At 48.1% G+C, this 25109-nt stretch overlaps 1 pseudogene; it reads right to left on the bottom strand.

Moving 5' to 3' along the window:
* Positions 1–1268: 1268 nt before the first annotated feature.
* LOC149337555 (uncharacterized) lies at positions 1269–3571 on the bottom strand (annotated as a pseudogene).
* Positions 3572–25109: the final 21538 nt, after the last annotated feature.

Genomic DNA, 25109 nt, shown 5'->3' with positions numbered 1-25109 from the left:
TCCGAACCGGTTCGAACCGGAACGGAATGTCCCTCTGGAGCCGAACCCGGAACTGAACCCGAAAGGCGTGAACCCGAACCCGAAGCGAACCAGAAAAAAATTCCGGTTCGACACTCTGCTGTAGCCCAGCACTCCTGGTGTCGCCCTGTATGGGGCGAGGTCTTTCGATTTAAGTATAAGACGCTTGATTGTTTGCACCAATCTTTCCACTTCCCCGTTAGCTTGCGGGTGCCTTGGGCTTACAGTCACGTGACCGGAGCCATACTCAACAGCAAAAGTTTCAAGCTCAGAGCATGCAAATTGCGGTCCATTATCTGCAACTACTGTTTCCGGAATGCCACGACGAGCAAAAATGCTCTTCATCCTTTCTATAACGGTTAGAGCTGTAGTTGAAGGCAAAAGCGCAATTTGCGGCTAGCGAGACAGATAATCGACCAGCACTAAATAGTGGCGATTATTGATAACGCACAAGTCAACACCAACTCTTTCCGATGTAAAATTCGTAGCAGCCGTGGGCATCAACGGCTCTGCATTCTGAGTAGCACATTGCGCGCAAGTTTCACCATCGTTCACCTGCTGCGCAAGTTGTTCGCTAAGGCTTGGCCACCAAACCAACTCTTTAGCCAATGCTCGGCTTCTAGAAATGCCTTGATGCCCGTCATGCAACTTCTCTAGCACTTCTTTTCTCAGGGAGTGAGGAACTACGAGTCCGGTTCCTTTTAAGAGCAACCCGTTGCCTTCAACTATAAAAGCGCGCTCTTGACAATAAGGGGCTGGATGGGAAGGAAGCCTCGGTTTTTCTTGCCAGCCTTGGCGCCACAACAACCGGAGGGCTTTGCAAACTGCATCGCTTTCTTGAGCCTTTCTCACTCTTTTCAGGAAATTATCTCCGGTTACCAGTCCCTCAATGCACGATTTTGCATAGGAAGAAACTTCAAACACAGTCAGTTCTCCGGCTATTCGCTTGTCTCCAGTGATTGGCACTCGCGAAAGAGCGTCGGCAGTGGCTATGTGTTTTCCCGGAACATAGACTACCTCAAAACGATAGCGCATGAGCCGCAATCTGAACCACTAAATTCTTGGCGGGACCGTATCAACGGGCATTTTATCTAGTAAGGAAACAAGAGGCTTAAGGTCCGTTTCGAAGAGTATGTCCAGACCTCTGAGGTATTCATTGAATCTTCCGGCAGCCCAAGTCAAGGCTAAGGCCTCCTTTTCTATCTGCGCATAGCGCTCCTCAGTTTTCGTGAGGGAACACGAGGCGAACGCTACTGGGCGTCGCTCACCGCTCCGTTGCGCTTGAGAAAGGACTGCGTCGATAGAATCATGGGAAGGCGAGGGTCGTTCAAAGCCATGCATTTCGCGAAGCAGATAAGATATTTTACACTTTCGAACGCAGCGTTCTGCGCTATCCCCATATCCAGGCCCTATCTTTACGCAAAAGTTCGCGCAAAGGAGCTGTAGTGTGAGCAAGGTGCGGCAAGAAGCGCCCCAAAAGGTTTGCCATGCCCAGAACGCTGCGCAATTCCGCTACATTGCTTGGTGGCTTCATTTCTTTCACAGCATTTACCTTAGCTGGATCGGGTTGTACGCCTTCCTCACTTAGAACATGACCTAAAAAAGTGGGCCTCTTAACGCCGAGACACACTTGGATTTGTTTAACGTAACGTTGAATTCTGCCAACCTGGTCAAGACCTTTGCAAGTCTAGAATCATGTTGTTGCTTATTGTTTCTAAAGACTAAAGCGTCGTTCATTACGTTGACGACTTCAGGCATGCCTTCCAGGATTTTGGACTTTCTTTTCTGGAAATACTCAAGTGCTAAAGTAATTCCGAAAGGTAACCTGGTGAAACAGTACCGCCCGAACGGAGTAATGAAGGTAGTAAATTCCTCCGAAGCCTTGCTTAGGCGTACTTGATAGAAACCAGTATTTGCGTCCAGTTTAGAAAAAAGTTTTGCACCGGCTATAGAACCTAGAGCTTGATCCACTGAGGGAAGGGCGAACTTCTCTCGTAGAACGCACTTATTCAGTTGTGTAAGGTCTACACAGATCCTGACATCCCCACTCCGCTTTACCTCTGACACTATGCCGGCACACCACTTCGCTCCATTTTTCGAGTTAAAAGCGGAATTGTAACTCTGCGTGGAGCAGTTATAGCATACGGAACCGTGTCTGGGCGGAGCCGAATCTGATACTCTCCTGGGATTGCGCCCAGGTTACTGCAAACTTCTGGGCCAGGAACGCCACCGGTAGAACTCTTCTGCGCGACTGAATCGACAAACGTCCCGGCTCCTAGTGCCTCCAGAGCGGGCAAACCGAGAAGAACATGTCGTAGCGGGCTGACGACATTACGTGTTTGGCGAGAACGTTTCCCCTTCAAAGCGATTTCTGCCTCTAATTTGCCCAAAACATTGAGGCGTGAACCACTCGCGCCTGACAAAACCTCGTTTGCTCTCGTTAATTTAACAGGGAGGCTAGGAAAAGATGACGGAAGCACGGTAACTTCGGCCCCCGTATCAACTTTTGCAAACACTGGAATAGAGTTAACACATACTTGAATATATCGCGCTTTTACACCTGGCGTTCCAATATCTCCCACTAAAATTTGTCCCGTGTAAGAAACTCGTACCTTGCGTTGGTTGCCCGTGGAAATCTTTTTGATGCACGCTTTAGCAAAGTGTCCCTTTTCGCCTCAGTAATTGCACTTCACTGTCCTCGCTGGGCACAATGTTCGTGGGTGCAGGGAGTTACCGCAGTAGATGCAGCGTCTGTCATGACGCACTGAAGAGCTGGCGTTCCCGCGTTGAGGCTTTTTGTTACGGCGTCGACTGTTGCTGCGGAGCCAACTGTCACATTTTCACAGGGAAGAGCTGCCCTCGAGGCTTGATCTGCCGTGGAGTTGCGAAGGGGTTCCTTCTGCTGCTGAACCGTCTCTTTAAGGCGTGCTTTTGCAACGGCAGGCGAAAGAGACAGCTTACAGTCCATCTGTAGCGACCCTGAGAGTTTTTCGTCTGTCAGTCCGACGACGAACCTGTCTCTGAAAAGTCGTTGCTTAAATACGCCAAAATCGCACCGGTCTGCTAAAACATGCAACGCCATCAGGAACTGGTCTACTGACTCACCGGGCATTTGATGTGCTTGTCAAAGCAAGTGCTCTCGTACACGACGTTGAACTCTTGTATGAAATATGTGTCGAACTTCTCTTTGACGACGTCCAACTTCTTCGATTCCTCGTCTGAGAGACCGAAAATGGCAAAAATATCCCGAGCTTGCCGTCCCATAGAGTAGAGAAGCGTTCGTACTTGTGCTTCCTCTGAGCAATCGTCGAGGCCCGATGCAACGCGATAGTGATCGAAATGCTGAATCCATGCCGGCCACTGCGATGTATTGTCGAAGTCCAACGGTGGTGGCTGTTGAAGGCCCGGTGTTGTAAGGATTTTGGCTCCGTCCATCTCTCGACGCTTTTCTTCTCTCCCAGGTCCCAGCTTTATATTTCTGACACCATGTCGTAGCGCCGTCCGGCCGCTATCGGGGTGAGCGTTCCAACCGAGCGGAGACGCATCGAGAAGCAGCGAGGTCCGTGTCCAAGTCCAGAGCGAAAGACGCCCGTCTGTTTATTACAGTCAAATATATGCAGGCCAAATGACGTCACGATTCTCACGTGACTCGAACGCAGATGCAAGGCAGCGCAGCCTGTTAAACAAAAATCTTTAGTCTATCTCACCATCGAAAGCATGGATTGCATTGCAGAAAATACATAATCTTCGGCGGCTTATAAATGGTGGCGGCCGCACATCGACAGCAGCCAGAAGAATTGGCTGGTTCTATTCTTTCCCTCGCCCATTGCCTCGCTGGGTGCTTAGCGGCTTGAGGAGCGTCCAAAATCTTCTGCTTCCTTCGCCGCAATTGAGGGTTTACGTGACACCGCGATCAGCCGCTCCTCCCTTGGTAGGGCAGTGCGCTCAGCCTGAACCGCTGTTTTTGCTGCATGGCACGCCATATTTTTTTAAAGCGAAAGACTTTAATGCCTCATCGTTCTCGACAGAATGTTGTCAGCAGAGGTGTCACGCTTTTCTAGTCAAACCAGAAAAAAATCTTTGTGCAAGATGCGATTCGAACCACCATTCTTCCGTTCCGCCGCCGAGCGTGCTAATGGCTACGCTACTTCCTGCCAACGCATATGTAGTTCTCCTTATCTAGGACGCTGGAGAGTGTTTGCAGAAAGGCGTCGAATCAGACGGATCCCTCCCAGACGCACTCAAGTGTCTCCAGCGTGTAATATTCACAAACGATTGTGTGGTTAATTAACATCTTAGCCACAAATCAGTGACACAAGCACCAACACCGCACTTAAGGCTTTCGGCTCACGGCACTTTAGGTCAACAAAGTGCCGCCCTGAATTTTTCACCTCTCGCTATCAGCGTTACTATTGCATTTGACCCCTTTGTCCACTTGAGTTCCCGCTAGGGGGCCGTGAAGTATGGACGCACCCCATATCGGCTCCACACAAAACCGACGGAATTCACCAGTCGCCAGCATCATCGGCCCACATTTCACCACCCACTGATCTGTGAAGGTGAGCGCCATACGCTATCAGTTTGTGGCACGACTACGCCATTTTTCGGGCACCCACGGCCCCCCATTCCCTCTGTGACCGCTTAGCCTGAGCTAGGCCTCGCTCCGCTGGGAGTTAGGCCTACTCCGACGACGCTTCCGCCACCAACGCCAGCATGGAGGTGCAGGTGCAGAGAGAAGTTATTAACCCCCGCGACTATGACCCAAGGGACTGGACTCACATACTTGGTGTGGCTGCCCGCTCCAAGGACGTCCCTTCAACAACCAGACGCCAGGAGGCCGCAGCCTCTGCTATCAGTACCCCCAAGCCTGCATGCCCTGACAAATCGGCGCACCTGAAAGCAACGCGCTCAGCTGCGCAGCGTTCGCGGCACCAGCCGCCGCTTCCTGCTGCGGACTACAAAGTCGTGTTTAGATCAAGAGGCGGCCTGCAGCTGGACCTGCTTCCACCCCGATAACTACGGGAGGCCATTCTTCAAGCGGCGTCCCAGCTCCACGAACCAACGCGTACCCAACTCAGGGTACACCCACTCAACAACACATGCACCCTGAGTACGCCCCTAAAAGATGACGCGCTCTCTCTGGTTCGAGTGACCACCATAAAATACCAAGGCACGGACTACGCCGTCGCACCTTACATAGCCCCGCCGGACGGAGCGGTACGCGGAGTCATCTCCAATGCGTACTGGAACGAGACCCCAACGCAGCTCCTGCAAGATCTTATCACCGGCAACCCAGACGCCCTCATCGTGGACGCTCGCCGAATGGGCGCCACGCGTTTGATTTTAATCACTTTCTGTGCTGGCCCTGTCCCATGGGCCGTTCTTTATGGAGGCGCCCTCCACCGGTGCACACCTTACCGAGGGCATATAGACGCCTGCACGAACTGCCGCGTCCCAGGCCACCGGGCGGATGTGTGTGTCCACCCAAGATCCAACTAGTGCCCTCGCTGCGGGCAGTCCGACCCCAAGGAAGATGTGCCCTCATGTACCCCCAGCTGCATTCTCTGCGGAGGCCCTCATATGACCGGAACGGGGAACTGCAAGGGACGGGGCCGCAAACTAGCGACCCCGAGGAACGCTCTCTCTCCTCCGACTACGTCGCGGCTTTCCCGCTGCGATGAACCAAGCACAGCCAGCGGACGCAGCCCGACGGCTTCCCGGTCGCCTTCTACAAGCCGGCAGAATGGCAGCAAGAACGCCACGCGTCTCACCTGGGCAGACCGCATTTCCTGCAAAACCACCCCTCAACCCCCACCACCCCAGTCCTCCCAGGCAGATCCGAGAGACCAGGAACTGAAGGCCTTGCGTGAAGAGGTAAGCCGCCTTTCCTCGCTCCTAATCACCCCCTCCCCCTCCATGCCCCCTCAACCCGCACCCCCTGTCATTAACCCGACTTCATCATCAACAGACACATCGAGCACCCCTCCTGCAAAGAAGCAGCGCACCTCAGACGCCACACCCCCTCCCGTGCCCTCAGAAATAGACGCTAAATTAGCAGCCCTCGAAGCCAAATTTGACCACAAACTCAAAGAGCTAGACGCCCGCCTCGAGGCCAAATTCAATCACCTTGCCGCCACCCTCACCGAAAAACTTGAGCAGCGTATGGACGCTATGCTTACCAAGATGATGGAACTCTTGGAAAAAAATCTCTGCCTCTCCCGTAACCGAGAGTAGAGTAAGCATGAAATGTTTACGGGCCTAATGTCATCTTGGTGGACACCCGGACCGCACCGTCAAGGAAGGGAGGAACGCCACCACCCGTTCAGCGCGATGCCTTGCCATTTGAACGCAAGGTTTTTTGAGGAAAGGAAATGGCGCAGTAATTCTCTGCCATCTGGGTGGACACCCGAACCACACCGTAATGGAAGGGAGGAACGCCACCACCCGTTCGGCGCGATGCCTTGCCCTTTGAACGCAGCGCTTCTCCCCCGGGCCCCTGTGCGCCTGCGCGGCTTTGCTTCGATGCGCGAAGCCCGTAAGAGATCACGTATGACTACGAAGTGTATCGTGGCATTTATGTGCTTTTTGCACGCGTTATTAGAAATCGGAAGTTATAATTCCGTGCATTATCAAACGCACAGCGACTGATATCTTGATAAACATTGAGAAGGCACTGGCAGCAGTTATTTTTTTACTCCTGCGGAGACCAACCGGCGCTTGCATGCCGGTCGGTTAGGAGGGCTTACAGAGTCTCGTTAAATCTCGTTAAGTCTCGTACGGTGCCCGGATGTTCTCGTTTGAGAGCCCGGATGAGTGGAGTTCAGTGCCCGGATGAGTGGATTTCAGTGCCCGGATGAGTGGATTTCAGTGCCCGGATGATGGCTCTCGGTCTCGGCGTGACGTCACCACACTGCCGACAACGGGGGCTAAAAGCATTTCATGCTTAATAATCTTACCCATCGGTTCACCCAACTTCAAACCCCCTCCACTACCCCCATCCTAAATCCGCAAGCACAAGCCACCTTTCCTGAGCAACACATACCAATTGACAGCCGTCTTACTAGCATCCTCAATCCCCCTACTATCCAATATGGCGGGGGGGAGCTCTAATTATCTCCCCATTTTAACTTGGAACTGCCGCGGCTTCCGGGCCAAGCGCGCACCTCGGCAACAACTTCTCCCTACCATCACACCAACGCCCCACATACTTCTGCTCCAGGAGACTGCGCACCCAGCTACACATCTACACATTCAGTTACCACTAACACACCCAGGGCGTCCACACTTGTCCACCGCAGCCTCACCTACAAAACTCATCACATCACGTCTGAGACGCCCTGCGTGATCACTGAACTTATACATCACACACATTCACTTCCTTCTATATTTATAGCAAACATATACCACCCCCCGTCCCAGCCGATGGCCTCGCTAGAATCACTTCTGCGAGACCTACATCATCTAGCAGGGAAACATCCCCTACTCATCGGCGGGGACTTCAACAGTCAGCATACTGACTGGGGATACACAACCACGACACATCGAGGTCGCAGGCTCTGGCTGCTCCTGCAGAACCTCCAACTCACTGTGCACAACACGTTTCAGACGCCTAAGAGGATCAGCAACAGTGTCAGCATGGACACCAGTCCGGAACTGACGCTGAGCCGCTGTATCCGCGGCGTTACCTGGAACAGAACACAACATACACTGGGCAGTGATCATTACATTATACAAATCACTGTCCCGTACAAACCACCCCGTCACGCAAATACAACACACAAACTCATTAACTGGGATGCCTTTCGCGCTGTACGCACCGCCCTCCCAGACACTCCCATCGTGGACATCGACGCATGGGTGCAATCACTCAGGCATGACGTTCACCACAACACGCGACACATTGAAACTACATCCGAAACCCCTACACTCGACACACGCCTAGCCCACCTCTGGGAGGCTTATCACAGCCTCCTGGAACGCTGGAAAGGCAACAAACTTAACAGGACACTTAAAAAGCGGCTGGCCGCGCTGCAGACACAAATCCAACAACACTCCGAGGAGCTCTGCCGGTCCAACTGGGGACAGATATGTGACGGCATCGCAGGAAACCTGTCCAGCAAACGCGCATGGCAACTCCTCCGACATCTCATTGACCCCACACGCACCAAATCAGCAACAGAGCACCACGTTACACGCCTCACACACGAACACATTGACGATCCCGACACCATCCTAGACACACTCCAAACCATGTACACCTCTCCAGGCGCACCCACACCTCTACCCAACTACACAGGACAAGCAAATCCCACACTCGACACCGACATCACGGAGACGGAAGTCAGAGCGGCCCTCCTGATTCTCCGCGCCAACTCCGCACCTGGTGCAGACCAAATCACAATCCCCATGCTCCTTAATCTGGACGACCGATCGATCACCCAGATTACGAAATAATTCAACCAGTGCTGGAGGGAGGGTAGCCTCCCGCAGTCGTGGCGCCACGCGAAGGTAATATTCATACCCAAACCCAACAAACCACTTACCATTCAAAACCTTCGCCCGATTTCGCTAACCTCATGCCTCGGGAAGCTCCTCGAGCACGTTGTGTTAGCGAGACTCACAAGTCACATGGCCGACAACAATCTTTACCCGTATAGCATGGTGGGATTCCGCCCCCATCTAACCGCACAGGACGCCATGCTGCAACTCACACACGACCTTTTTGACCCGCTTCTTCCAGGTCACACCAAGGCAGTCTTAGCTTTGGATCTTTCCAAAGCTTTTGATCGCATTGAACATCAGACGATCATTACTGCCCTATCCCCATTGAATGTGGGTGTGCGCACGTATGCCTACATTCAAGCATTTCTCACTGACCGCACGGCTGGGATACACTTCGGCCCTTTGTCTTCCCCCTCCTACAGGCTTCAGAGTATCGGCGCCCCTCAAGGGTCCGTCCTTTCTCCCTTTCTCTTTAACATTACCCTCATCCCCCTCCCCCCAAAATTGGCAACTATTCCCCACCTGAAGCACACTCTTTATGCCGACGATATCACCCTGTGGACCACCCACGGCAGTGACGGCGACATAGAGAACACCTTACAGGAAGCAGCCACCCTCACCCAAAATTACGCTGTCTTTTTATTAGATGCGCTCATCTGCATTACCACGGTGGTAGGGTGTATTGGCCCAGAGCATTTGGCGGCTAGGAACAAACAGATGAAGCGCGCGGAAGACGTTGTGATGGCTCCGTCCACGAAACTAATTATTAAGGCGAAAGCCTTTAATGCCTCACACTGTCGTTAGCAGACGCTGTCGGCAGCCGTGTCGACAGACACGTCGGCAGAATTGCCCGCCTTTCGGTGTCACTGCTTAAAAAGAAACTGCGCCGAGGGTGGGAATCGAACCAGGGCATTTGGCATTTGAAGCGGAGACGCTACCACACCGCCACGAAGGCTGAAGGTTCGAGCATGAATAAAGGCGCTTCTAACGGATGCATGGGTTTCATAAATAAAATAAAAGGAATAAAGTGAAGGAAAGGAAAAATAAAAATATAAATGAAATAAAAATAAAAACAAGGAAGTAAGATATGAAAATAAGAGTAAAAACAATAAAAATAATAAAAAGAGCAAAATAAAAAACTTTGAAAAATAAAAAATAAATAAAAGCAAACGGGACGCCACGAAACGCTTTCGCCTTGCAGCACTTTAGAGAGCCAAAGTGCCCCCTGAATTTTTTGGTTTTGAGCTCATCGCGACAGCCTAAATTGGCGGCCGAATTGACGAAGGCATCTGAAAACGACCGGTTTTGTTGGAGAACGTCTGGTGGATTTCGCCGCCATTGTAACGCGGCCGCTACGACCACTAGAGCAGATAGAGAAGACGACTCTGGACGTCAGCGCTAGTTAAAAAAAAACGAAACAGATGGTCGAAGAAACCGATTCGTCTTCACTACGGCTCCTCTTTCTCTAGCTTGTTGCACTCTGTTTTTCAGCCCTTCATTGATGGCCTAGTTGAGGTGTCCACCGACAGGGAGGCAGTTTATACGATTTCCTTTTCCTCATAACCATTTTCATTTTTTCTTGACGCGTGCCACTTCTTCGTGTCTTCTTCCCCAAACCTTTCGATTCTCTTCTTCCTCCCTTTGTCTTCCCACCCCTCACACTTCTTCGCACGTGCGCTCCGATGTCTACACCACGAAGATCAGACGGCACAACTAAAAGGTTTCGAAAGACAAAATAATATTTGTGTACTGCAATTTTGATGCGGGATACAGAACCGACGTCGGCCGGTATTAATCTCTATCAGGGCACTTACATGGTAGCTTACCAATATCCCTGAAGAGAAAAGTATACAACAGCTGTATCCTACCGGTACTTAACTATGGGGCAGAAATGTGGAAGCTAACAAAGAGGGTTCAGCTTAAGTTAAAAACAACGCAGCGAGCTATGGAAAAGAAAATGATAGGTGTAACGTTAAGAGATCGTAAGACGGCGGAGTAGATGAGGAACAAACGCGGGTTAATGACATCTTAGTTGAAATCAAGAGGAAGAAATGGCTTGGGCAGGGCATGTAATGCAAAGACAAGATAACCGCTGGTTCTTAAGGGTAACGGAGTGGATTCCAAGAGAAAGCAAACGTAGCAGGGGACAGCAGAAAGTTAGGTGGGCGGATGAGATTAAGAAGTTTGCGGGGATACAGTGGCGGCAACTGACAAAGGACAGGGTTAATTGGAGAGACATGGAAGAGGCCTTTGCCCTGCAGTGGGTATAGTCAGGCTGATGATAATGATGATGATGATGATGATTGTGTGCCCTTTATTTGTTCGTCAACGAAAATCGACTGAAAGTTTTCGCTTGTGGTTTCTGCATTTTTGGTAGTGATTTTTCTGGAAGAGGGCTCCTCAATCTCGGCTGAAGTTTGTACTGATTGGACGATTGCAAGCACGTGGTTTTGTCACACCATCAGCAGCAGCAGCAGCAACATGGAGACGTTTTTTCTGCGCGGCAGCTATTTCCGATCCCCGAAATAGGAAAACGTCTTCAATGCACCAGTACCTCCCTCGAGCCTTTGGATCACTGTTCCTGTTGCGGTGTTAAACACAGACCCTAATGAGCCCGCGTAATTAGCTGCGGAAGAGGCATCGCAAGTGGAATACTTTTTCTTAACACTGGGAAAATGCATGCCAAAGAAGAACAGAAAACAGCGTTGCTTTTTGAATGGATGAAATGAAGCAATGCTTCCTTGTCTCTACATCTAGGTCACCTGCTAGCTATCAGAAACAACACTGAAAGATGTTTATCGCGGGAAAAGAAAAAATGAAAAGGAAATAAATGAAGTTTGGAGATATGGTAACAATGTTCATAAAATATCGCTGTACTGATATTTTACCCAACGCGTCATTGTCAACGCCAATCAGCTTAAAATTATTAAAAAGAAAAAACTACGTGCACAAGTGGTACACCTGATTCTTGGTATTAAAACACTTTAAAGCGATCAGTATTTAGGCTACTTGACTCTTCCCGGGAACAATAAACATGTTCATTGATTGACTGCCTGATTGTTTGATTGGCCTTTTGATTGTTCCATCGACTGGTCATTTATTGATTGATTGATTAATTGATATCGATCGATAGATTGATTCAAGTAGGGAAGAGTTGCTGCTTAACGTCTTGGCTAGTCCCACTCTGGATCACGTTGTTGTGAGAGCTCCCAATGATACAGACTTATGGCCCATAAATATTTCTACGTTTGCGCGTTCATTATCTCCTCGCATACAGTTCCGCCGCCCATTCTCCTTCACATGCGGCCATATGTCGCGCTATACTAAGCAAAACTATCAGGACTACATTAATTACAATAATTCACTCCTACATGTCCTAATCTTAAATTTTAATGGGGCTTCAGGCCCAGGAAACGGATAAAAGAGGACACTGCCAACTGTGCAGTCAGTGAGGCAAAAGCCTGCCTGCGCTGGAAAAAGGAGGGAAAACAAAGGATGGAGACTGAGAAGTGCAGGAATGAAGTTTTTCTCAAACCAATGACGGAAGCTTGGAAAGCCGATAGAACTCCCACAGAGGCATGCCGTGAGGAGGCATTTTTGAAAATTTATCAAGTTTACATTACCACGTCGAACATTCAACCTTAAATGACAACTGGGTCCGAAAGTGAGACGGAGGAGAATTGAACGTGACCGCGACCGCGGAAAAAGCGGCCTGGCAATACAGAGACGTCGGTGTGGTTGCCAGACCTCGTCTACTATGACGCTAACCTGTGTGACGTGAACCTACGTCATCGCTGTCTTCCACTGACAGCATCTTTTTCTTCATCGTTTAAAATGCCTCGAAGTATATCCCGATTAAAACTGCCCCGGTAGAATCAGAATTGGCCAGGGCATCCTGTTCACGTTGGGAAGAGACGGCACCTTTGAGACCCTGGCAGCGGTGCGTGCTGACGTCTCTGCAAAGAGTTTGCCCATCTTGGACGTGAACAAACGCGTGAATTAAATTTTTGTTAGCTGCAATAAAGATTCGCTGAACCGTCTCTTAGGCCTGCTGCATTGCTGTGAATCTTGCAAAACAATTTTCAAAAGTGTTCAGGGCGATTGCCGTGTATATAAAGGTTCAAGGCAGTGAAGGGACGGAAAGGAAGGGGGAAGGAAGGAGGGGGGGGTTGCGGGGGGGGGGGGAAGGGTTGGGCCAGGGAGCCACAGTTTTTTTTCTTTACAGTTACATCAGGAACGACAGGTTATCCGCGGCACGGCACTACGCGCTAGAAACCATGCTAATTTGAAATTTGACGTCCTCACACTCCATCGAGGTGGACTGCGTGTGGCTCCGAAACGTTGAAATGCAAGATTACGGGCGCATAATAAGCATTCACGGACACACCGAGGAGCTGCGACATGGCCTAAGCAAAGCACGTTGTGACAAGTATGAAAAAGCTCACCTCATGGTTAATGCTGTGCAAGGAGCGATTACGCAACAGCTGCTCAGCCAGTTTAATTTCGCTATACCGGGTGTCCCAGCTAAATGTAACCAAAATTTAAAAAAAGGCGAAGCGTCCTAGTCCAGTGAAACCAACTCAGGGTTGTTCATAGTCGCCTGGCCTAGTCTTGAGTATTTTTTCGCTCTTCAAAGTTAATTAATTAGTTTAGTTTAATTAGCCAACTTTACAATTATTGACTTCAGGAAGAAAGTGTCAATGCAAAAGTTTTAGATCACCTCGAAAAACCGCTAGTAGTGCTATTTCCGTCAAGTTACGATTTACGTAGCTTCATTTATTGGCCTTAAAAGAAAGTTGTCACGTGACCAGCTGCTCGCTCACTTCTCTGCCCCAATGTGCACCCAATGTGTCATCGAGGAGAGGACTTCAGAAAAAACGAATTTTATTCTTTAAGACGCGTCTTGGGACGTTGAAGTGGCAGAGTTGTCATGTGGAAGCTTTTTCTTATTGTGCGGATTATGGTTAAAGGCCGGTAAAAAAAACTACTTTACGTAAATATTACTTTGCTGCAAATCTCTCAGTAAGCTGTTTCCCAAAGCGATCTACAACTTTTCCATTGACACTTTGTTCCTCTAGTCAATAATTAAAAAGTTAGTTAATTAAGCTTGAGTAATTAGTCAACCTTGAAGAACGAAAAAAATACTGGAGACTAGGTCACGCGACTCTCTAAACAACCGTCATTTGGTTTCAGACGGCTAGGACACCCCGTGTTTTTTAGAAGCTTGATTACATTTAGCTGGGACACGTGGTATATTTAAAGTATAGAATATAAGCGGGACATGCCCCTAATCATATTTGTAGATCACTATTTTTAGTTCTCCACGCCTGCTCCTTCGTCAACCAGCACTCCACTCTCCAGCGCTGCTCCAAGCGCTCGGCGTCACTCCCGCATAGCGTCTGCTCGGTCGGCGCGTTTCGTGGCAGCCGTGGTCGCGACGCATAACTTTGCTCTCGCCACACCGCTCCACCTCCTTTCATAGTGACACCATCCGAGTGGTCCCCATGGCAACCAGCCTCCAGTTGCAAATTTCTTGGCTCTCGCCTTACCCTCCTCCATTCATGGTGAACTCCCTTCTCCCTCCTCTTCATGGTTACCGGGTTCTGGTTACTCCGACTTCTTCTACTACTGCTACGAAGCTAAAACTAGGGAAGGGACAATTTGTAGCTGTCGCGGTAAAAGCATTCCAGAAGCGGTGTTTAAGTAGTAGCTCCGAATGCTTGCCGCTGGCAGCTTTGAGAGACCGCATACACAGCGTCCTAAAAGAAAGCACTTTTTTATAAGCGCTGCGTCTTTCCCCTGGTCTCTCTCTGTCCGCTGTCATTTCCTACTCTTTGTCTGTGTTCCTCCCGTAGGGTAGCAGCAAAGGCAGGCGGCCTCTCAGCACCTCCCTCCATTGTTATCACTTTCCGTCACAAGAGTCTATTATCAATAAGCATTAGGGATAGAGAGAGCGTACGGATATAAAGGGAGCTTTGCGCAGGCGAGACCACGCACAAACGTCATGAACATCAGCAGATGAACTCGATGCCGTGGGAACCCAAGAAACAATAGGGAAAATTTGAAGCTCATCTGTTTGAATAAAATATCAAATTCTGATGAAAACGAGGCTTGTCTCCATGAAAATGGATCTGATAACAACAGGAAAATATAAAAAAATCTGAGATGCCAGTATTACGGCTACTATATGGTTTCTAAATTATTCAGCGTTAAGATATATAACTTTTTTTTTGCGTGGATTCCTCCCGTTAAGCCACACTATCAGTCACTTCCAAATTCTGATCAAGGGATCTTTTTTATACTTGACGCCCCGAGCAGCAATCAGGTAGGTGGAAAGGATTGTGTTATTTGAAATATATTTTTCTCTGTCCCACGTTCATATTTTCCTGCAGAACGAATCCGAAAATAATGACACGTAGTGGTGACTGCAGTCCGGCTAGCAGAAAAACAGCGAGAACAGCTTCCAAATGAAGCTGCTTATTTGGCTGACTTGCGCCCGCAAAGAACTGAATGAGTGAGTGAGTGGCGGCGTAGGAACAGGCGTGCTCGGCGGTCGTTGCCAGGAATCCCCGCCGCATAGCCAACTTTCGAGATAAAGCTTTAAAAGTCACTAAAACACGCTGGAACCACGTAGAATCGCCTCCGTCTAGATGCGATCAATCGAGATAAATCTGGTAGAGTCTTGCACCGCAAACAATGCGATAAAGCGGCATGCCTACAGCCTTTAAAAATGAACAAGCACACACTACAAAGACTCGCGGCGTTATGCTGGAAAAGTAGGACAGTGGATCTTTACCTTGAACACAAATTGAGGGAAGTTCATTTTAGTGTCCCTTTATTCCGGTAGAGGCTTCTGAAACGAATTCTGCTGGAGGATCCTCTGAAGCACACAAAATAAATGTACTATGATCAATATTAGTCTTTTGACGCTTCCCTATATACAATTCATTTTACTATTTTCCACTTGCCCGCGAGTCAGGAGCATCGCACCGCTTACGAATGCCCCAAGCCCCTATGCGCTACAAACAATGCCCCAATGAGCTACAAACGGCCGAACCATATTCAGACGCTGAACATAGATAATGAAGAGAACGCAGTCACTCGATTTTTTACGCACTTATCTAGTGCTGCTAACGTGCTTAATGATTCCTGCGTGTAACGTCATGCGGAACTAATAGACAGTTTTAGCTGAGCGTTTTCACGGCCAGCGGGGCGGAGGGGACGAGCGGACACACCAGCGGAGAGGCGCGCGAGAAGAGAGTTTTAGCCGGGCGGATCGCCCGTCCTCTCGAGCGGACTAGAGTCGCTTGCCCTGCTGCTCCACCTATCGGTCACAATTCGAGTTCAAGTGAAAAGAATATCAATTAAGCCTGGTAATAATGCGCCGAAACTGTTTAGTAAATGTATATCCTGTGTTTTTAGTTAATTATTTGGTAAGTGTTTCGTTCTAGATGCACAAAAGAGGCTGCCATCTTGAATACCCATACACGCCCGCGCGCTCTTACGCACGCTCGCGCGCTGCCTATCGCTCCGCTGGAGAGGACTTCCCAGAGGGCGCAAGCTTCGCTCCGTAAAAACGCTGGCCGGCCCAGAGACGTGCGCATGCGCAGTGGCGTCTGCGCTCGTCCGCTCCTCTCCGCTGGCCGCAAAAACGCTCAGCTAAAACTGTATATTAATTCTAAAGCTACGTACCGGTATAGCGCTAGGAAGTCGACGAATAACCTTCAGGTTATTCGAGCGTGATTCTGGCTGGTATATACCTCTCATGTGTTGCACTTTCATATTTTGCTTCAGCAGATGGTTTACGCTTCTCCTGAATACTTCAATTAACTTACGGCCGGGTATACCCATAGTGACATTGCGAGCTGTTTACGGCGCCTCTTCTTTTTCAACAACCTAGAATTGACCTTACCTAACCCAACCTAGCTTACGGCCACGCACGTTCACCATTTCCATGAAAAGCCGCTGTCAATAGCGGCGCCTGTGCCTACGAAACACGTTAGTGCGGGCCTTGACCCACACCTAATATATCGTGACTGCGCACTTTCACATAAGCACTGCAACTTTATTCGTCGTTTTTTACCGAGGTTCGCGCGTCGTGCTACCACGGGTTGCGGAAAGATAGAGCTGAGCAGTGTCGATTGGAAAACACGTTTTCGACAGCGTTCAAATCTTTCCCGATTGTCGACGCTAGAGTAATAAGGTTTTTTCTCGGCCAGTCACCTCTTAGTAAGCCTTGCACTGGACTGTTCTGCGAACAATTTATACTGGCGAAGTGATATTTTTTAACATTATTTCGTCACATGGCTACAGTTTGACCAAGCGCCTTTTTTAATTAATAAACATTCGGCCTTTCTTTTCTACTTTAGCGCTGTGCTTTACGCATCAAGTTTTTTGTGACGTGCAGCTACAAGCGCAGCGAACCTTTGTTTGTCCGTGCCTCATGTTGGGTAACTTTTTGTGTGCGGAAAATGTTGTAACTTCATTTTTTCTTCCGTCTTCCAGGACAAGGCTGTCTTGTACGTCCACTGGTACGTTGCCGTGGGGAGCGCGCTGTCTGTCAGACCTGCGCTCCACGAGCAGCTGCAAATATTAGATTTGGGTAATAAAATCAACTTCGATAGGCCGGAGGTATGCGCCACTATGCCGCCGGTGTTCATAAAGCGGCCACTGAAGCACGAACGGTGTCTCTGCCAACGCGGTCTATTACTGCGCTTGAGAAGTTCGCACTTATTGACGAGTAATAATGTTACGTGAGGGCGTAAACTACTGATAATAATGTTGGCACTCCAGATAAAAATTAGAATAATTGAAAAGACTTGCGGTATCTCAGGACGAGAATACAGTAAACGAGAAAACGTCAAAAATGTCTTCCCCTAAAAACAAGCACCAAGGACTGAGTGAGTGAGTGAGTGAGTGAGTGAGTGAGTGAGTGAGTGAGTGAGTGAGTGAGTGAGTGAGTGAGTGAGTGAGTGAGTGAGTGAGTGAGTGAGTGAGTGAGTGAGTGAGTGAGTGAGTGAGTGAGTGAGTGAGTGAGTGAGTGAGTGAGTGAGTGAGTGAGTGAGTGAGTGAGTGAGTGAGTGAGTGAGTGAGTGAGTGAGTGAGTGAGTGAGTGAGTGAGTGAGTGAGTGAGTGAGTGAGTGAGTGAGTGAGTGAGTGAGTGAGTGAGTGAGTGAGTGAGTGAGTGAGTGAGTGAGTGAGTGAGTGAGTGAGTGAGTGAGTGAGATTTCTACTACATAAAGCTGTAGAATGTTCGCCGAAGTACTAATGCATGCGCATTTTCTCATTTTACCTGAACAGATACCCTCCCTCCTCTTCAGAAACAGAACAAGGGACATCGCGCCCAGCAAGCATTTCCCTTAGCCCCTGATATCATCGCTTCAGAATGTTCGCCGCTAATGCAGCCATCGCATCATTGCTTTCGCGCAGCCTTCTTTCGTCTTGCAGGCCGGAGTGACAAAACAATTTCACAGCGAAATTCTCTGGCGATACATGGAGACAATGATGTACACAACAGTGTTTCCACCTTCACACTAGGCAGCATAAAATAACAAAATCTCCAGCCTTCGTTTTCCTAGAACTTACAAGGTCTGTTCTGAAAGTAGTAGGACTGGTTTTTTTTCTGGGCGAACGCGCGGACGAGAGGTGGTCTGCGCGTGCAGGATCGTTGAAGGGGGATATTGGGAATGCTGGGGAAAATCAGCAGTCGGCTCTCTGCCGTTGAAGAGAGGAGGTCGCCTATACTGTGAACCCCTGTCGAAACGTCTCGTCACACAGAATCATCGAGCGTTTACTGGATCAGCGATACGCGATCAAATTTTGAGTAAATCTTGGTAAAACGGGCAAAGAGACTCACAACTTGATTAAGAAGGCCTACGGTGACGCTTCCATGGGTAGATCAGGTGTTTTTTGAGTGGCAGAAGCTGTTCCGAGAAGGTAAGGAAAGAGTGAAGGAAGACGACCGCTCCAGACGCCCTTCGACCAGCAAGACTAACGAAAATATGTAGCGAGTGAAACATTTACTTAACAGTGATCGTAGAATGAGTATCAGAATGATTGTTGATGACTTGAGCATTCCTCAAACCCAAGTTTTTGAGATCATGACAGAAAACTTATCCATGAGGAAAGCGTGCACGAAGTTGGTGCCGGGTGTGTTGTCAGAGGAGGAAAAGGCCAACCGGTAGGATCTTCTTCATCATGTGAATGAGGACCCCGATTTTTGGCCCAGTACAAGGCGGCAACGCTGACTCAGCCCCCCCTACAGCCTCGACTTGGCCCCGCCAGACTTTTTTCTATTCCCGAGAATAAAATCGACGCTAAGGGGGAACATCACGGATCGGTAGAGGTGATTCAAGAGGCCGTGACGAGGGAGCTTAACAGCATTCCGGTACAGGCGTTCCTGGAGGCGTACGATAACTGTAAATCTCATTGGCAGCAGCGTGTAGGTGCGGAAAGGTGCTACCTTGAAAAATTGTAATCGTTTGTACAATTCTCTTGAATAAATTTTGTTTAAAAAAATGCATCCTACTACTTTCAGAACAGACCATGTGTGTTACAAAAGAACGAAATTAGTGCATAGACAGAGAGAGAGGTGAGATTATCTCGAAGGAGAGAGAGGTTAACCCGAGCTATAATTTTGTGCTCTATTACTTTGCATGTATAGCGACAAAAGCTGAAGAAAGAGGTTTAAGGTGTGTGGTGACGAGGACAGAATGGAGCTGCAGTGCATTCAAACGCATACGAAGTGTAAATGCATGCAGTACATAAAATACACACACATTATATATAAAAATACATGCATAAATACAAAAAGCGCGGGAATTTCCTTCCCTCGAAGGGAAGGGAGCGCCTAAACTCATTGGAGAGCTTTTGGAGCCTCAGGATTTATTCAAGGGACCAAAATGGGGTCAGCGAAACCACTTAGTACCCCCTCACGAAGTGGCTTTTTCTCACTCTCTGCTTTAGTCGATGACAGCGCATGGAAGTCTCCCGCATGTCGCTGTCCTACTCTTAATGCTTATCATATCTTTCACAACCTAACCGTGACAGAAGGGCACAGATTTTTTCTCGTGACAAAGAACGCAAGCTGGAACCAGCACCATGTCTTCGTAAAGCTACTCGCTCCCATTTTCGGCACCATGCCAAGATCTAACATCGCGTGAAACAATTCCAGCGGACAAGTGCGAGCGCATTCTCGGCCAGCTCCGAGACCTTTGCACCAGCAGGCGGCGGCACCACTGTCCGGTGATATAGGAGCGTGTCCATTCTGGCAACGGCCTTCGTTACGGCTCCAGAGATGGGACGTCTGCAGTCGTCAAGCCTGCAGCGGAGCGGCAGATTGCCTTCCTTTCCGAAGCGATCGTTAGCGAAGCAGGGGGCCCGTCTCCACATGTCGGTGATGTCTGCGGAGAGAGGGTTAGGAAGGAGGGGAAGAATGCCTCATCGGGTGTCTTCGCCGATCAAGCTTAGCGAGCCGCAAATCGCCACTCATTGTGTAACACCTCGTGAGGATGCGGAGAAAGATGTTTCCTCTTGACGCCTGCTAACAAGCATCACCCTCAATCGATGACACCATCTCTTAACTACCGCTGTCAGACTCAGTGGTTTCAGCTAGTTTTTGTTTCATAACAGAAACTGTGGCCAAGTGTCGTGGAGGAATAAGGACACATATTCCAGCTAAGTTAAGCACAACGCAGCGAGCTATGGAAGCTATGAGAGATCGGAAACGGGCGGAGTGGGTGAGAGAACAAACGCGCGTTAATGATATCCTAGTTGAAATCAAGAGGAAGAAGTGGGCTTGGGCAGGGCATGTTATTCGAAGGAAAGATAACCGCTGGTCTTTATTAAGGGTAACGGAGTGGATTCCAAGAGAAGACAAACGTAGTAGGGTGCGGCAGAATGTTAGGTGGGCGGATGAGATTAAGAAGTTTGCGGGAATATGGTGGCCGCGGCTGGCGAAGGACAGGGTTAATTGGAGAGACATGGGAGAGGCCTTTGCCCTGTAGTGGGCGTAGTCAGGCTGATGATGATGATGATGCCAGCTCAGGCCTAAGCCTGAACTTTGTTTTTTTTGTTTTTGCTTTAGTACAACATCCATGAGCGCCCGCCGCTGTCTGTTCAAATGAATATCAGGAAAGCCCCCAATACACCTGCACTATAACTAGTAATTCTCCTCTCGAAGAATCATTCTTTCTCTTTCAGGGCCGGTTATAAGCGACAGTGTGAAAGTATGTTCACATTTTTTCTCAGGGTTGAATAAAACTGCTGCTCTATTTTTATTGTAATTCAAAAAGTACTACTGTGAGTTTAGATTTCAGAAAAGCATTCTGAGTTAGCTTCAGCTAGAGCAATATGCTCTATGAAAGTCGAAAATGGGTACGTCGAGAACTGATGGCTAACTCAGAGCCCTAGGACGGGTTTTTATTTTACCATGAGCGAAATAAAAGATATGTGCCTGTGCAAGGATGTAGGCATAAAAGGAACGAAAATTTTGAGTTTCACTGGGATGCAGAGCAGCACCGCGCTAAGACATTATTTGCATCGAATGCGTTGAATACAAAACACATACCTTCCTCATACCTTCAAAACAGGTGCCAGTGTGTCAGCCATAACAATCACAATTCCGACATAAGAACCATCACTTCCGGCGTACCGCAAGGGAGTATTCTTGGACCTCTGCTATTTGTTGTTTACATTAACGACATTTTTTCTCTTCTAAACACAGCTACATGGTTGGCTACGCGGATGATACTGCTATGTTTTTCAGAGGGGCAAATACTGATGATCTAGTATGCTCGGCAAATCACGCTTTATCATTAGTTAGAGACTGGTCGCTAAGAAATTACCTGCGGTTGAATACCAAAAAAACTCAAGCTATTCTTTTCCGTACTAAGAACACAAAGGTAAACATCAAAGGCAAAATTATTTTAGACTGCGAAGAGGTAAGCATTGTTAATGAAATTAAGACTCTTGGCGTAGCATTATCGGAAACTCTAACTTGGAACAAGCATGTTGATGCGCTTTGCAACAAACTTAATAAGGTTTGCGGGATACTAAATAGACACCGCAACTTCTTGCCAACAGCAGTTAAACGCTTAATTTATAACGCACTATTTTTGTCGACACTTAACTGGTCAACTACAGTCTGGTCAACTACATCAAAAGAAAACATACAGAAACTTAAAATCTGCCTGAAACGTGCCTTGCGTGCTATTGCTAATGTCCCTTATCATGCACACTCTTCCGATTACTTCTTGCGCTATAAGCTTCTTCCCACGGAATGCATTTATCCTTACCGTCTAGCTTGTACATATCGCTCATCCGTATCGGCGTGCAATCACAGCATCCTGAATTTATTAAACCTTCGCCCCCGCACTTACTTCTACAATACACGTCATGATACATCTACAATACACGTATATACTGCCTCCCCGAACATCACGCTGTCACTGGGCACGGCGGCACTACCGGCATGCGGTAAAATAATCATTTTGCCTTCATTGTGCAGATGGTCATCGGAGCGCTGCCTCCGACCAGCGCCAGCATCAGCCACTTGCCCGAGGAAAATGCCTTCGATCGCGGAATCACCAGCGCCAAGTTCCACGTGCGAAACGCGCTGACACCGCATCTGGATGTTAACTGGCTACACCGATCGTCACCGGGCACATGCGCGGACCACTGCACGCACGGATCGCTACCAGCGCCACCGCAGATCAACAGTATATACTGCCTCCCCGAACATCACGCTGTCACTGGGCACGGCGGCACTACCGGCATGCCGTGGAGTAATCATTTTGCCTTCATTGTGCAGGTAAGAAAAGAATTTGGAAATTGTTACCGTTCAGATGACCGCTTTCTACTAGTGCTGCCGTGCCCGCAGCTTCAGAGTATAGTGCATGATACTGCAGTGTTTCTTGGAAAATTGTTGCTTTTAGGAGGTGATGTGGAAACTAACCCTGGCCCTGAACTTGCGCAGATTGCAAAACAACTAAAGGACATTGCTTGCGACATAAAAGACATAAAAGAAAAACGTCTCACAGAAATAGATAAGAAACTGGATGCATTGTCAGTGTTAGAAACCAAGATTACGACTTGCCAGAATGAAGTTTCCCGCATGACTAAAATTATTGATACACTAGAAAGACGGATTGACGATTTGGAAAACCGGAGCAGAAGATCGAATCTAATAGTGTATGGCTTAGAAGAGGAGGATGAAGAGAACAGCGAAAATTATTCAAGCTACTCTGGGGCTTGACCAGGTCGCCATCGAACGAATTCATAGATTAGGACGACCAGAAAGCAACAAGATCCGCCCTGTTATGTTTAAACTATTAGATTCGAGACAGAAGACAGCTATATTGAAGAACGGTCGGAAGCTAAAGGACACAAGATTCTGTATTGGCGAAGATTTTTCCCCCAGAATTCGTGAAATCAGGAAAAATCTTGGGCGAGCGCGAAAGAAGAACGCGAAAGAAAAGAAAAGGTGTCCTTGGCCTTCGACAAGTTATTCATCAACGGCCGTGCATATGTCTGGGACTATGAGAAGAATAATCGAGTACCTCTGAAGGAACATGATGGGAAGACCAAACAACCACCTCTGGAAAAAAACTCTACCGATCTAAGCCCACCAATGACTCGACGGGGAGCACGGTCAAAGAATTGACGGTTATCAACATCATTGCGAGAAGCGTTATAAATAAAGTCGAATCCCTAGAGACTGTTCTGCTTGAGCACGAACCAGATATAGTTGCGATTACTGAAACCTGGCTCTCCCAAGATGTCAGCGACGATGAAATTGTTCCACCGAACTACGAACTTGTCAGAAAGGATCGCGCCTCCCGCGGTGGTGGCGTGGCACTTATGATACAAAAGCGCATCCCATTTGTCATGCTTCCTGAAGTAACCGGCGCTGAAGCTGTTTTCTGCAAAGTTATTTGCAACAACACCAACATTATAATTGGCAGCTTCTACAGAAGCCCTTCTTCTGGACACGAATGCATATCGGTAATTCAAGATTTCCTCCAGCAATACTGTTGCAACTCGCGAATCATTTTAATGGGCGATTTTAACCTACCAGATGTCGACTGGACTACCACATCACACTTCAATTATCTCCGACGCTGTAATTAATTTGATGATAAACTTTAACCTCCATCAAATAGTTCTCGATCCTACACGCGTACAAGGCTCAACAAAACACATTCTTGATTTGATTTTAATCAGCGAACATTTCCCCGTCCATCGTGTTGCAACCCACGTCATCGAAGGCATCTCAGACCATAAAATCCCAGTTTGTGAATTACCGCTACAATGCACCATGACATGCCACTGTCCAACTACCACCATAAAAAACTTTGCAAAGGCAGACGACGCAGCTATCCTAACTTATCTCGCCTATGAATTCGACAGCTTTGCCGAGAGCGCATCAGATAGATCTACAAACATAGACGCTACATGGCTTATCTTTAAACGCGCTGTACAGTACTGTATGACTAACTTTGTCCCGCTCAAGATCAAACGCATCGCTAAAAATAACCCTTGGATCACTAGAGACTTCATTCACGCGCAGCGTCATGTAAAGAGGTTACGCAAAGCTATCAAGACCAAAGGTGGTAGTCATTTGAGGAAATCTAAATTAAGCAGTGCCGTTGAAAAGCTCAAACAGGTCACGAAACAAGCGATAGACTACTACTTCAATGTAACTTTCCCAAGTTTTTTGAGAAATAATCCACACAGGTTTTGGAGCCATTTTCGTGGCCGTAAAACGGTGCAGTCCGGTCTCTCTTTAGAAAATAAGGCCAATACTGCTAATATGTACAACGATTTCTTCTTTTCAGTTTTTACTAAAGATAACGGCATCATCCCCGACTCCTGCAATTTGCCCCTGCTAAATATTGAACCTCTCAGAATTACCGATGACGGGATTTTCAATCTTCTGCTGAACCTAGATCCAAAAAAAATCAACAGGTCCGGATGATATTCCAAATGAGTTTTTAAAAAGATATGCCGAATGGTGTAGCAAGTACCTTGGTATTATTTTTCGCAAGTCTATTTCATCATCAAGGCTGCCCAGAGACTGGAAAATGGCAAAGATCATACCTATTCATAAATCAGGGGACACAACCTCACCCTCAAACTATAGGCCAATCTCTCTTACAAGTACATCATGTAAAATTTTGGAACACATAATTTCGAAGCACATAACCTCATTCCTGGAGCGGAATAGTATATTGACACCCCATCAGCATGGATTCCGACGCGGGTTATCAACCGTTACTCAACTAACAGAGGTTGTACACGATCTAGCACCTAATATTAATAACTGTAGCCAGACAGACATAATATTGCTCGATTTTTCAAAGGCATTCGACTCTGTATCACACAATAAGTTGCTAGGAAAACTAAAAACTGTTATCGGGGAAGGCGACTTACTATATTGGTTAGAAGATTTTTTGTCAAATCGGTCTCAGTTTCTGGTTTTTGAGTATGTTTCATCCAAAACTGTTCCAGTAACGTCGGGCGTTCCTCAGGGATCAGTCCTTGGTCCATTGTTATTTCTGCTCTTCATCAATGACATAACTAATGACATT

Source organism: Amblyomma mixtum, chromosome 7 (assembly GCF_055824585.1).
Source record: "Amblyomma mixtum isolate Tamu chromosome 7, ASM5582458v1, whole genome shotgun sequence".
In the NCBI taxonomy this organism is placed as follows: Eukaryota; Metazoa; Arthropoda; class Arachnida; order Ixodida; family Ixodidae; genus Amblyomma; species Amblyomma mixtum.
This window is presented reverse-complemented; position numbering and strand designations above follow the sequence as displayed.